This window comes from Taudactylus pleione, unplaced genomic scaffold (genome assembly GCF_031769625.1).
Source record: "Taudactylus pleione unplaced genomic scaffold, aTauple2 ptg000458l, whole genome shotgun sequence".
Classification (NCBI taxonomy): domain Eukaryota; kingdom Metazoa; phylum Chordata; class Amphibia; order Anura; family Myobatrachidae; genus Taudactylus; species Taudactylus pleione.
The window spans coordinates 2,147,658-2,161,743 of NW_028284860.1; the positions used below are offsets into that span (position 1 = coordinate 2,147,658).

Genomic DNA, 14,086 nt, shown 5'->3' on the forward strand with positions numbered 1-14,086 from the left:
CGCACACAGCCCGTGTATGTGTGTGTGTGTGTGTGTGTGTGTATATATATATATATATATATATATATATATATATATATATATATAAAAACATTGAATCTGTTTAAAAGCGCCTACGTGCTAAACAAAGTGCTGTGCGTGCATAAATATTATTAATAAACTTCAAAAATAAATAATAATTAATAAATATTATTAATAAACTTCAAGAAGATCAGTATTAAATATCTGTGTTCTTTTAACCAATAAAGTGCAGAGTGTAAATGTGAAACAATTTCCTTAATAACACAAATAAAACAGTGGTACCATCTAGGAAAGTGCGAGTGAGAATAAAATAGTACTCTGACTATAATATACGTAAAATAAACACACAAAATTTATTTTAAGACAAGAAACATAGTATAAAAATCAAACAATAAAAAATATAAGTTTTATGCAGAAATAAATGTGCTATACACAGCAAACACAAAGTTGTCACTGATCGGTATATGGGGGTATGCACAGATAGATAAATATTATAAAAAAGACATAACAATAAATATAGTTTAAAAAAGGATTCTGCGGCTTATCTGATAAGGATGGTAGTAAAGTTCATGAGAGGTAAGTGGAGCATTTATTTATTTATAATATGCACTGCGTTTGGGGTAATAGCCATGAAATCCCATCCAATGCAAAATTAAAAATAAGCTATCACTTGATTTGACTTACCACATACAGTATTTTGGTGCAGCCTCATTCAGACTGCTGCACTACTGGTCAGTGTCAGGCATTCTGTCTCATGGGTGCGACTGCTATACAGATAGGGTGTCTGTAGAGGGAGAGTGTTAGTGCTGTAGGCCTGCAGCTTAATATTGCTGTACTATCAATGTGCCCAGCGGGTGGTGGCTACATCCTGCTCCCAGCTCGGCTACAACGTTCCTCTTACAGGGCCATGGCGTCAGCATCATGAGCAATTATGTCACACGTTGCAACATCAATCTTATAATTGCAGTACTAGAACGGTCCGGACCAGCAGACAGGGGTAACCGAGGGATGTTAGGGCAGCTTAACATTTTTTTTTTTCTTGCCTACTTGCGCCAGACAGGCAGTCACACCATTTAGTTTGTAAATATCAGCTCAGGGCCCCTCTGAACTTCGGGGCCTGGGATGGGTGTACCCTTTGAACCCCTGTCGCCAGGCCTGCTTTTTGATACTTTTTCAAATTCCTGCAGTTATAGCACTGTAGTAAAATACAACATACAGTATGTGTGATACAGAACCCCATTAAATACCTATATATTAATAATGCAAACCATATTCCTTATTTTTTGCCATTTATTTTTCAGAACACTTTTACTATTTTTCTTAATTGTGAATTTAATTCTAATCAGAGATATACTTTATTTGTTTAATTCACATTTCCATTATATTTCAACAAGCATTATCTAAACACAAGGGTATTAAGAGCACACTATTCTGGCGCAGAGAGACGGCTTCTAAAGGCGCCATTGTTTTCTGCTCGTAATGTTCCATTTACAGGTGTTTACTGGTGATAGAGCAGGGCTTGCAAGCCTGTGATCAGTGCATGAAGGATCTGCCAAGTTACACATGTTCAGCATTCCTGGGGACACTAGCTAGCAGATGTATTAGAATGTGTGCACAGAAGCAGAGATTAAATCAACATAACACAATGTCCTTTTACATTTAGCTGTTTGTAACGCTCTAAAGGTTCACTTGACTGTAAAGTAATTGCAGCAAAAGGTTAGAACCCTGTGTACCATTTAGTTTTAGCACAGTGCATTGAAAAGAAGGTAGCCAGCCTTTCAAGCAGTGCACTAGATGGATTTACATTACTGCAGTACTACAGGGTACACTTGCACATTGCAATGAATGCCTTATGAAGAAAACCATCGGTCTACATTGACAAAGGGAAGAAAGGAAGATTATTAATTGAAATGGCATAGCACATGCATACTGGAACAATGTAGAGAAGTAATTATGATGCTATTAGTGAGAAATTTGGATAGATTGCAATCACTAGGAGGATTTCCAATTTGCATATAATTCTTTATATTGTTTTGTTACATTGTGCCTCTTCTTAATTACAATTTGCTAACTTCCTATGCAGTGTATTTCCTAGCCAGATGATTCCATTTATTGATTGTTTTTTATAGACAACAGTGTCATCTGCAGGATATAAAAAGGTACTACAACACATTCAAACATTGATTTTATTCAATCAATAGTGTTTGAATAAACAAGTTATGCTTTTTATTCTCCCTGCTTTGTAAACAAACATACAACTTTTAAAACTGGTGAATCTGGACAACATGTTTTATAGCCTTAACCTTGTATGTGGTATATGATCCTATTTAGAGATATGGGTCCTGTCAGAAGTAGTAACTCACTATAGCAAATACCTTGACTTCACACTTTTGCAGGACAGGGACAGGTCTGATATCCTTCCTAAGGACTCTGTTGCTATATCCAGAGTCATTTTTAACTTTTTAAATAGAGATATATACACTGATCAGTCATAACATTAAAACCACCTGCCTAATATTGTGTAAGTCTCCTTCGTGTAGCCAAAACAGTTCTGACCCATTGACACATGGCCTCCAAAAGACCTCTGAAGGTGTCCTGTGGTATCTGGAACCTAGACGTTAGCAGTAGATCCTTTAGGTTGCGGGGTGGGTCCTCCATTAATTGGACTTGTTTTTCCAGGACATCCACAGATGCTAGATCGAATTGAGATCTGAGGAATTTGGAGGCCAAGTCAACACCTTCAACTCTTTGTCATGTTCCTCAAACCATTCCTGAACAATTTTTGCACTGTAGCAGGGTGCATTATTCTGTTGAAATAGGTCATTGCCATCAGGGCATACCATGCCCTGAATGGGTTATTTGGTCTGCAACAATGTTTAGGTAGGTGGTACATGTCAAAGTAACATGCACATGAATGCCAGGACCCAAGGTTTCCTAGCAGAACATTGCCCAGAGCATCACACTGCCTCCACCAGCGTGCTTTCTTCCCCTGATGCATCCTGCTGCCATCTCTTCCCCTGGTAAACGACACACATGCACCCGGCTGTCCACATGATGGAAAAGAAAACTTGATTCATCAGACCAGGACCCCTTCTTCCATTACTCCATGATCCAGTTCTGATACTCATGTGCACATTGTAGGTACATTTGGCAATGGATTAAGGTCAATATGGGCACTCTGACTGGTCTGCGGCTATGCAGCCCCATATGCGGCAAACTGTGGTGTACTGTGTGTTCTGACACCTTTCTATTTTATGACACTGAGCAACAAAAGAAAAAAAAACTCTTGGTAGAGGGGCACACTCCAATCAGTATATTATCTATGACAGTTTACATTTTATTATAGGTAAAATAAGGCTTAGTGGATTGTGTAACTGATTTTAAAACCGTAAAATGTAGATTTTCTAATCAGCAAATAGTAATACATAAATATGCTGTTGAATAATTCAACCAATTCAAGAGAAAAGAAAACTAAATCACATATATTATCAATATAGTAAGATGGGGAAGTATAGGTGAGAGTAGTGCAATTGTCCTAACACGGGCATGGAAAAAAAAAGGAAGGTGAAAAAAAATCTAAAATGTGAACAAGCCCCAGCAGAACGTACATATATCCCCTGGCGATATCCTTGTGCACACACTGGATCCCTTCCACCACGACCCCTTCACCTCGGGAATCGAACAGGTACCAGAACTATTACTTCTTAGAAGGTGTGTGCCTAATAAAGGTCAACTACTTTATACTTCAACAGACATGGCTATGGCTAGCTGTATCTATATAGTTAAATGTTGCTGTGTATGAAGACCCTTGATTTTGATGTACTCTCCTTGGTAAAATTCTCTTGTGGGTTTAAATACTAATTTGAGATCTTGAAGCCTGAATACATGTAGTTGCCAAGCTGATGCCACAAATCCAGTGCATGGCGTCTTACTCCTGTAGAAACTAGGGATGTGCAGGCTCGGATAGGTTCGAGTTTGCACGTTGAGTTCGGATTTTTCCCTCCAAAAAAACGGAACTCAGAAAGAGGCAAAACGTCATCTTACATGGACGAACATCATCATTCCTGGTCTTTTGTCCAGGAATGATGATGTTCGGCCATGTAAGATGACGTTTTGCCTCTTTCTGAGTTCCGTTTTTTTGGAGGGAAAAATCCGAACTCAACGTGCAAACTCGAACCTATCCGAGCCTGCACATCCCTAGTAGAAACGTAGTACCAATAAAACGTAGCACAATAAAAAGTCCTCTGGAATTTTGTGTTGATGGTGATCCTCAGTAAAATTTGTAAGTCTATGAGAAGCATATTTTTGGTAATTTTTTAGTGCAGTGTCCACAGGGGCTGGCTTGCAGATTTTAGCTTGGCGGCAAGCACGGAGCTCTTGCTCATAATGCATAGGATAACAGGACCGGTATTACAGTAGTACAAGTCTAAATGTCCTCGTAATTCTTCACATAGGAAAGCCTTCGCTGGGGCGTGGCCTGACTACAGAGCCGGATAGACGTGCTTCCCGAGAGCTCCAGCGAGACAGCAGACATAGACCCACTTTTGTCACCCAAAAGGTGACTTTTGAGTAACAGTCGCCAGCTTATTGTACCCCACGGATTCACCTGCGGGGTTGACGGAGGCTCTGGGGGACTGCATTTGGCTCCTGGCGTCTAGAGGCCTTATTCGCGCCAGAAGCCGTGGCTTTGATTTCCAACGTTGCCTTCACCTCTGCATCGTCGCGGACGCCAGTTGGAAGACAGAGGTAATACCTCCCGCTAGGTCCGCAGCCCATAAGAGACCCGGGGAGCCCACCGCTACTCATCACACCCTGTCAGCGGGGCCGGTGGTGTCTGCCAGCGGGAGCGCTGTCATAGCGCAGTACATTGCTGATCTTTCACCCTCCAACCCCCCTCCGCCCGCACCCAACACACTCATCCCCGGTCACTGGGACCGCAGCTTATAAGGGCTTCCTTCATCTCTGTACTGCCCCAACTTATGAAGAGGTCTCTGCACTTCTGCTGAATAGCTGGGACAATTGGGGGGTAAACTGAGGAGGACTTCCCTTAACGTGCAGTCCATCCTTATACCATTGTCCCTGCTGCCATTTTCCCTATGCTGAACCAGCAGATATCTTATGTGTAAATTTGAGTGATAAACAAAAGTGAGTGTCTTGGTTCTGTCAGAACTTTCCGGGTATATTTACCGACTGTTCTAATTGGGAAGACTCTAGCTACACTCTTCTATATCCGTGCAGTTGATGAAAGATCTACTACTATTATATCCTATAAAGATAATTTACATGGAAATCTAAGGCAATTGAAATCACACACTACTGGTACTAAACTTACATCATTGCAAAATTGGCTTGGAGCTCCCCTCTGTGGCCACTAGTGAAGTAACAAATACCAAACTCCAAATATATAACCCTGGACATATCTCAACTGCTGCATAGATACTTGAAATAGTTCTGAACATTTCTTAAACAAGAAATTCAAGAAGACTTCCGGTGGGCGGTCAGATAGTTTGGCCGCTTTTATTTGAGCTCCCTACTCGACATATAAGACGTGGTTCTCGCCTGCTGCGAGTGCCGATACTTGGATCCCCAATATCGACAGAAGGCCTCAGGATACTGCCAGGAAAGTGTGGCTATTGCCCCGGTTCCCTGTGCATCATACTGCCGGAATCGAGCTGCACACAGAAGCAGCGCTGCTCATGGCCTTAATCTTGGAATTGCGGCTGAGCATACACCTTTATATCTCCCCCGCGCTCTAAGCGGCTTCCCAGTTCTCAGGAAATATCCGAGCTCTTCCCTCAACCTCTACATTTCTCACAGGGGCAGTTGTTTTACTGACTCACGGATAGTGATATCAATATCAATTTGTCATGGAGAAGTTTGTAAAATCCCAGAGAGGTCCCAGAGGCTCTCAGGCAGCAAAAAACAAGGATAAAACGACAGTCTCGGGGGCCTCTTCCTCTCCGCCCTCCCCATCTCCTGAAGATCCTTTTGATAACCTGTTTGCCTCAAACAAATACAGCACGGTATCTGTTCAAAAAGCTAAGGAGATTGCTGACATAGGCCCTCATTCAGAGCCGTACGCTCTGAGCAGAGCGCACGCTCTGCATGAGGGCCGGGCTCCATTTTCATGGAGCGTCCTCCTGGACGCTCGTATAGCTGTGGGTCACCACCCACAGGCTATACGAGCGTGCATTTTGATGGCCGCGATGGTCGTGACCATCGCGACCATCGAAATTGCGAGCCGGAGCCTGCGGTTGAGGTTTTCAACCGCAAGCTCCGGAGTGATTTTGGCTCTATCAGAGCCAAAATCACTCCCACTGACATCACTAGTGATGTCAGTGGGCCGGCTTCTGACGGGAGGCGTTCCCGTGGGAACGCCCCCGTCAGGGAGGCACGCCCCCGGCACGCCCACCAAAGGGGGCGTGCTGTCAATCAACATTGACAGCACGCCCCCTTTGATCGGACACAACGAGCGAAGGAAAGTCCTTCGCTCGTCGTGTCTGGCGCATGCGCACGACGGAGCTCCCTCCGTCGTGCGCATGCTCAGTGCAGACCATCGACCCACTTGCGAGCGGACAGCCGCTCGCGAGTGGGTCTGAATCAGGCCCATAATCTCACCTTTACTAGACCAAAAATTTGCCCCACTGACAGAAGCCATCAACTCAGCTGTCACTCAACTATCGCAACACTCCCAACGGTTGACGGAGGTGGAGGAGAGGGTGTCGGTGCTGGAGGACGAGCTGCATGAAACCAAAACACTAGTGCATACCCATGAATCTACTATAACAGCACTACATGATAAAATAGATGACCTAGAGAACCGAAGCAGATGTAATAAGCTCAGATTGATAGGACTCCCCGAGTCGATCAAACCAAGAGAATTATTGCCGCTTGTCTCCTCATGATTGCCTACTGCTCTAGGTATTGAGACGCCGACAAAATCTATCCTGGTGGAGAGGGCACACAGAATCGGTCCATTACGACAAGAATAACAGCAGTGCCCAAGACCTGTAATCTTCAAGATCCTGAATTATGCCGATAAGGTGTGCATTATGGAGGCGTATCGCAAAACTAACTCGTTGTCCTTCGAATGCCACAAGTTGCTCCTGTTCCAGGACTTCTCATTCCAGGTTTCATCACAACGACAAGAGTTTTCTCCCATCTGCAAGGAACTCTTTTTAACATAGGAATACGCTTTGCATTAATGTATCCAGCGAAATTGCGTATTATGCATGAGGGCAAGCCTGTTTTTTTTTGATTCACCTAAACCTGCTCAGAATTTCTTGAAATCTCTGGACACTAGTTCTGCTTCGCCTTGTCCCACCCGAAACGACGACGACTGTTCTATGAAAATGATACGTTTCTTGATAAGTATATTATTGTTATCATTATGTTGTGGATAGTGTATTTTCTATTGTCCTACGGGCAATTTATGATGTGCACTGCCTCAAATGTTTCAAGGAGTAATACTCCTTTTAGTTCTGATTCAATTTTTCAGTTTTATTATATGTATCACATACTACAATCTTTAGGATTGTTTTATTGGAATCATAATTCACATTTATATAACTGCATTTATAAGCAACTTTTGTGGTTGCTTGCCTGGGTTCTTAAAATTAAAAATTGTTAGGATTTTTTGGATAATTGCTAATAATTGCTATCTAAATGCAGTTCTTGTTTATAAGTTACGCACCATGGACTATATATATATATATATATATATATATATATATATATATATATATATATACTGTGTGTTACAAGATTTTCCTCCCTTGTACAGCTTGCTGGGACTGGATGAGAGGAACCGATAGGTATAAATATGTACACTTTTCACCTAGGGCCGGCATTGGTTGATGTATACATCAGATTCACAAAGGCCATTAACTAAAAGCACCTTGAAGTTCTTTACATGGAACGTTGAAGGGCTGAATACCCCTATAAAAAGGAAGAAAATATTGCGTCATTTAAAACGTTTCTCACCAGACGTGGTATTTTTACAGGAATCCCATTGGAAGCAAGGAGATTCAAATACTCTTAGGGACAATTGGGTAAAGGAATTTAAAAGCGCATCTTTCACTACTAAAACCAAAGGGGTGATTATTTTATTTAGTAAATGTATTACTTACGAGATATTAGATGAAAAGGCTGACCCAAATGGTAGATCTCTATTTCTGAAAATACGGATAGAGGGTGACATATTTACTTTTGCGTGTATCTATGCTCCCCCTGGTCCTAATACATCCTTCTTTTCTGACATATATTCTAATTTACAAGTTTGGGCAGAAGGAACTTTAATATTAGGGGGCGATCTTAATGTGACTATGGAACCCGCTGTAGATTCTTCAGGTAGCGCAGGGGGGAGGGTCTAGACGTGGTATTCCACCCACTCTATCGTTACTTATAGACACATTCCAGTTGATAGACCACTGGCGTCACTTACACCCCGTGTCCAGAGAATATACTTTCTTTTCCCATCCGCACAACTCGTTTTCTTGGTTGGACTATTGGTTGATCTCTGAGCCCCTGCTACACAGAGTGTTAGACTCTGAGATAGCGGATATCCTGATATCTGACCATGCTCCAGTGTGGTTTTCTCCTAGTTTACAATCCCCTACTCTCTTTTCACATAATTGGCGTTTTCCAGACTATCTTTCCTCTTCGGAGGATTTTAAACAGCAAATAATAGGCCATTTTCAAAATTACATAGATGACAACATAATTCATAAACAGGATATCAATCTTCTCTGGCAAGCCTCTAAACCAGTTATGAGGGGCCATGTGATAGCCTATGTCTCATATAAAAGGAAATCTCTCAAGCAAAGGTTCCAACAGGCTAGTACCTCGGTAGCCACAGCTCATGCTAAACTGGTGCAGGATCCCTCTGACTCCCATTCTGAGAGATATAGAGAAGCTAAGGCTTTATATGACCTGTTATGTTTGGAACAAGCCCAAACTAACCTTAACTTTCAAAAGAACAAATACTTTCGATGGGGGAACCATCCTGGGAAGCTCTTAGCAAGAATGGTAAAATATTATACATCATCTAAACCTATTTCTTTAATTAAATTAAACACCTCGGAGTCCACTAGGATGCCTGATAAAATAGCGAAGCATTCTTAAAGTACTATGAAACATTGTATCGGGCACCTATGGATGACTCAGATAAGGGTATGGAATTCTTAAATCAGAAAGGATTAACTAAACTTACATTATTGGATAGGGAGAGTCTTTATTACCTATAACAGAGCAAGAGATTGCCTCTTTTGTAAAATCATTACCCACTGGTAAAACCCCGGGCCCTGATGGGTTATCAGCAGCGTATTATAAAATACTTATATCACAAGTCACTCCCCAACTTTCAGTTTTATATAATTCAATACTTAAGGGGAATCCGGCACCACCTACATTCAACACTGCACGTATTATAGTTCTTCCGAAACCTAACAAAGATCCTGCCCTGGTCTCCTCATACTGTCCAATTTCTCTGCTCAATCAGGACCTGAAATTGCTTTCCAAAATTATGGCCCAGCGTCTACAGTTACTGCTCCCAAAATTACTACATCCGCCTCAAACAGGCTTTATTAAAGGACGTCACTCTACTCACAATATCCGCACTGTTTTAGCGGCAATGTACCAGTCACATGTGGAGAAAAGAAAAAGACAAATTGTGGTGAGTTGTGACGCTGACAAGGCATTCGATAGAGTGTCTTGGTCTCATTTAATACGTATATTTAATTACCAAGGGTTTGGCCCTGATTTCATTCATATATTCAAAACACTATATCAAGATCCGAAAGCCTTTCTGACAATAAACTCTTTAAATACCCGACCATTTTGTCTGACTAGAGGTACGAGACAAGGCTGCCCACTCTCACCACTACTTTTTGATTTGGCCCTAGATCCCCTACTACGCCATTTTGAAAAGGCAGGGGGCTGGTGAGGCATTTCCTTGGCAGGACATGAGATTACATTTTCGGTCTTTGCTGATGATCTTTTATTGTATTTTGCTAACCCCAGGGAGGCTATACCACTCCTCCTGCGGATCCTGCAAGTATTTAAGGAGATAGCAGGTTTTAAAATTAATTATGCTAAAATTGAGGCCTTGGCCTTTTTGGGGGAGGCTATGGCAGGATGGGGAGATTCCTTTCCCTTTAAATGGGCAGATACATACATCACTTATTTAGGTGTCAATGTTCCTTCACATCCTTCTCAATTGTATGCTGTTAACTACACCCCACTGTTGTTAAAAACATATACAGATTTTAACAAATGGGCCCATATTCCATTGTCCTATATAGGTAGATGCCATCTTTATAAAATGATCAGTTTCCCTACATTTCTCTACATTCTCCAAGGCTACCACTTATCCCAGATAAGAGAGACCTTAGACTTTTTAATCAGGCTTTACAAAAATTCATATGGGCTGGGAAACGCCCCAGGATTTCACTGTTTAAGTTGCAACAACAAACACATATGGGAGGGGTAAATCTACCATGTCTCAGACAAAATGCCCTGGCCGCTAATTATCGAATAGCAATGGACTGGATTGGAGGTCATAACACATGCCACGTACTCTATGGAGCAGGCATTTACGCCACACCACAATTTGGTGTGTCTTTTACATACCCATCCTCTTAGTCTACCTCCCGCAGCTAAAGAAAACATGTTAATAAATACGACATGCATAGCATGGCGAGTTATTGGAACACAATTTCACTTATCCAAACAGTCCTCACTATTTTTACTATTATGGGGCAACCCATCTTTTCCACCTGGCAATTCAACCGAATTTCAACGCTGGCATACTTGTGGCATTAGATATATTTAGCAATTTTTACACGACCAAACACTCCAACCTCTCACTCGCTCCCAAATGCAGGAGAAATTCCCCTCCATTATTATTCCTTTATTTCCTTATTTGCAGACAATGAGTTATATTCAGGCCATGTTACGTGGATTTTTGGCAGCTGATTTAAACTGGCGTCTAGATGATGCGTTACGTTGCAAACCACAGGGACCTTTTTCTACTTCCTTTATATATTCCTGTGCCCGACCTCTTATTAATTTAGAGACAAGTACTACAGGACTTGCAAAATGGAAGGAGGTCTTCCCGCAAATCCCCATAGAGACTATTGCTCTTTCATGTTTTAAAATGAATAAACGATTGGGATCAGTCTCTTATAATGAAATGCATCTCAAAATTTTACACAGAGCATACTACACCCCCAAATTGAAATATATTATTGGAGATGCACCTAATGCCAATTGTTATAAATGTTCAGCACCTGACGCCGATATAGTACACTGCCTGTGGGATTGTCCACGTGTACAGGTATTCTGGGATGAACTTAATAGCTATATAAAAGAGATTCTAAAAATTGCTTTTGTGATCTCTAAAGAATGGGCTTTCTGGAATATAACCACAAACACACATTCACAGGGTTTGACAAAAGGGAATAAGTTACTTCTGACCAAATTGACTGCAGCTGCCAAGAAGACCATTCTCTCACAATGGATTGAACCTAACCCACCTACCCTTACGTTATTACATCCTAGAATATATTTATGTTTACAATGGATTGGACAGAGACGTCCACCAATAAAGAAAACCTTACTGAAAAGTTTTTTGGTACATGGTTACCTTATATTCATACATTATCCCCATCACTTAAGGATTCTTTACGGAGATGTTTCCAACTAACGTCATGGTTTAATTTGGAAGTGCTTGATAATGGTCCTCCTTTTAATTTTAATTTTGATCCTGATTATGACTTTGACTCATACTACAACTATGAGACAGCCCGTTAATGTTAAAGTTAATGGTAATAATAAAGGTAATTATGACTGTAACTATGTAACAGTGTTTGTAGCTACTTCTTGTGTGCGCAACTGCAATTTATATTTGGATTTATATACTGCAAATATTATAATTGTTTTGTTGGATGATTCTCGGCAATGTGTTTATCATGCTGAGGATTATTTAAGATGTAATTGTATTGCAATATACCACTTTCCTAACAATAAAATGTTTTTCAAAAAAAAAAAGGAAAGCCTTCGCTGGTGTAAACTAAATTTAGCGCTAGCAGAGCTGTTATCGACGGCAACCTTTTGATGTAAACGGCGAAACAGAAAAGTCTTGTCACCATCAAAACCTGTTTTTGCTGGTGTAGAGCTTTTCCTTTTGATAAATCTTAATTTTAGTGGAGGCATCTTCAATAGCTGTGACTCAAAACTCCATTAGCAACTGTACTAATGAGCTTTTTAACTTGAAGAATAGAACCAATAATGGAAGTTTTTTGTGCAGTTACTTAGAAAAAAATGTGAGTATTATACTTACATGACCAATCTGAGTTAAGTTATGCGGAGTTGGACCCGGTTAGAGTTCAGCAATGACCTATCCCCCCCTAACTCTTAATCTCTGTGCACATGTTAAATCTGTACCACCTGCAGTGCAACATGGTTTTGCCAAGGCACATATTTGCTCCTCTTTTTTTTCTTTGTTCCCAATGTTGATTCTGCCACATTATGACTCGTCTTGCATTACTCAAATAATGTACATTCTATTTGTGGACCAATGACCCCAGGGGTGACACCTGTGGCAGTTGACTTGCTGCTGTCTCGCATGTCAGACTCAATTCTCTATCACCTCTGCCTCTCTACTTTGACATAGAGCAGGATGAGCTACACTCATTAATGTACACATTTTAATAATATATGCTAGTGCTGTATACATTTTAAGTGAATTCATTCTATCTTTCTTTACAACCAAACTGATTTGGTATTATATGAAACATCTTTTGCCAATCCCAGTTTCCTCATAGACCCCCTTTCCCACTCCAACCGCCCCACCTGGACATACTCTTTTAATAATCCATGGACAATACTATACAGTCAGGTGTATAAATATTGGGACATTGACAGAATTTTCATATTTTGGCCTCTATTCACCACCACAATTGCTTTGAAATTAAACAAACAAGATGTGCTTTAACTGCAGACTTTCAGATTTAATTTGATGGTAATTGCATCCAAATCAGGTGAACGGTGTAGGAATTACAATGGTTTCTATATGTGCCTCCCACTTTTTAAGGGGCCAAAAGTAATGGGACAAACTAAGCAATCCTAAATCTAACTTTCACTTTTTAATACTTTGTTGCAAATCCTTTGCAGGCAATTACAGACTGAAGTCTGGAACGCATAGACATCACCAGACGCTGGGTTTCATCCCTGGTGATGCTCTGCCAGGCCTCTACTGCAAATGTCTTCAGTTCCTTCTTGTTCTTGCGGCATTTTCCCTTCAGTTTTGTCTTCATCAAGTGAAATGCATGCTCAATCGGATTCAGGTCAGGGGATTGACTTGGCCATTGCATAACATTCCACTTTTTAGCCTTAAAAAAACTCTTTGGTTGCTTTTGCAGTATGCTTCGGGTCATTGTCCATCTGCACTGTGAAGCACCGTCCAATGAGTTCTGAAGTATTTGACTGCATATGAGCATATAATATTGCCCGAAACACTTCAGAATTCATTCTGCTGCTTTTGTCAGCTCACATCATCAATAAATACAAGGGAACCAGTTCCATTGGCAGCCATACATGCCCACGCCATGACACTACCACCACCATGCTTCACTGATGAGGTGGTATGTTTTGGATCATGAGGAGTTCCTTTCCTTCTCCATACTTTTCTCTTCCCATCACTCTGGTACAAGTTGATCTTTGTCTCATCTGTCCATAGGATGTTGTTCCAGAACTGTAATGGCTTTATTAGATGTTGTTTGGCAAACTCTAATCTGGTCTTCCTGTTTTTGAGGCTCACCAATGGTTTACATCTTGTGGTGAACCCTCTATATTCACTCTTGTGAAGTCTTCTCTTGATTGTTGACTTTGACACATATACACCTACCTCCTGGAGAGTGTTCTTAATTTGGCCAACTGTTGTGAAGGGGTTTTTCTTCACCAGGGAAATAATTCTTCTGTCATCCACCACAGTTGTTTTCCGTGGTCTTCCGGGTCTTTTGGTGTTGCTGAGCTCCGGTGCGTTCTTTCTTTTTAAGAATGTTCC

The 14,086-nt window shown here is 41.1% G+C and overlaps 1 protein-coding gene across 1 annotated transcript in view; it reads left to right on the top strand.

The window, feature by feature from the left end:
• RUMY1 (regulator of UNG2 and MKLN1 interacting yippee protein 1) overlaps window positions 1-14,086 on the top strand; it is a 90,083-nt gene that overhangs the window by 45,120 nt on the left and 30,877 nt on the right. The window lies entirely within an intron of this gene.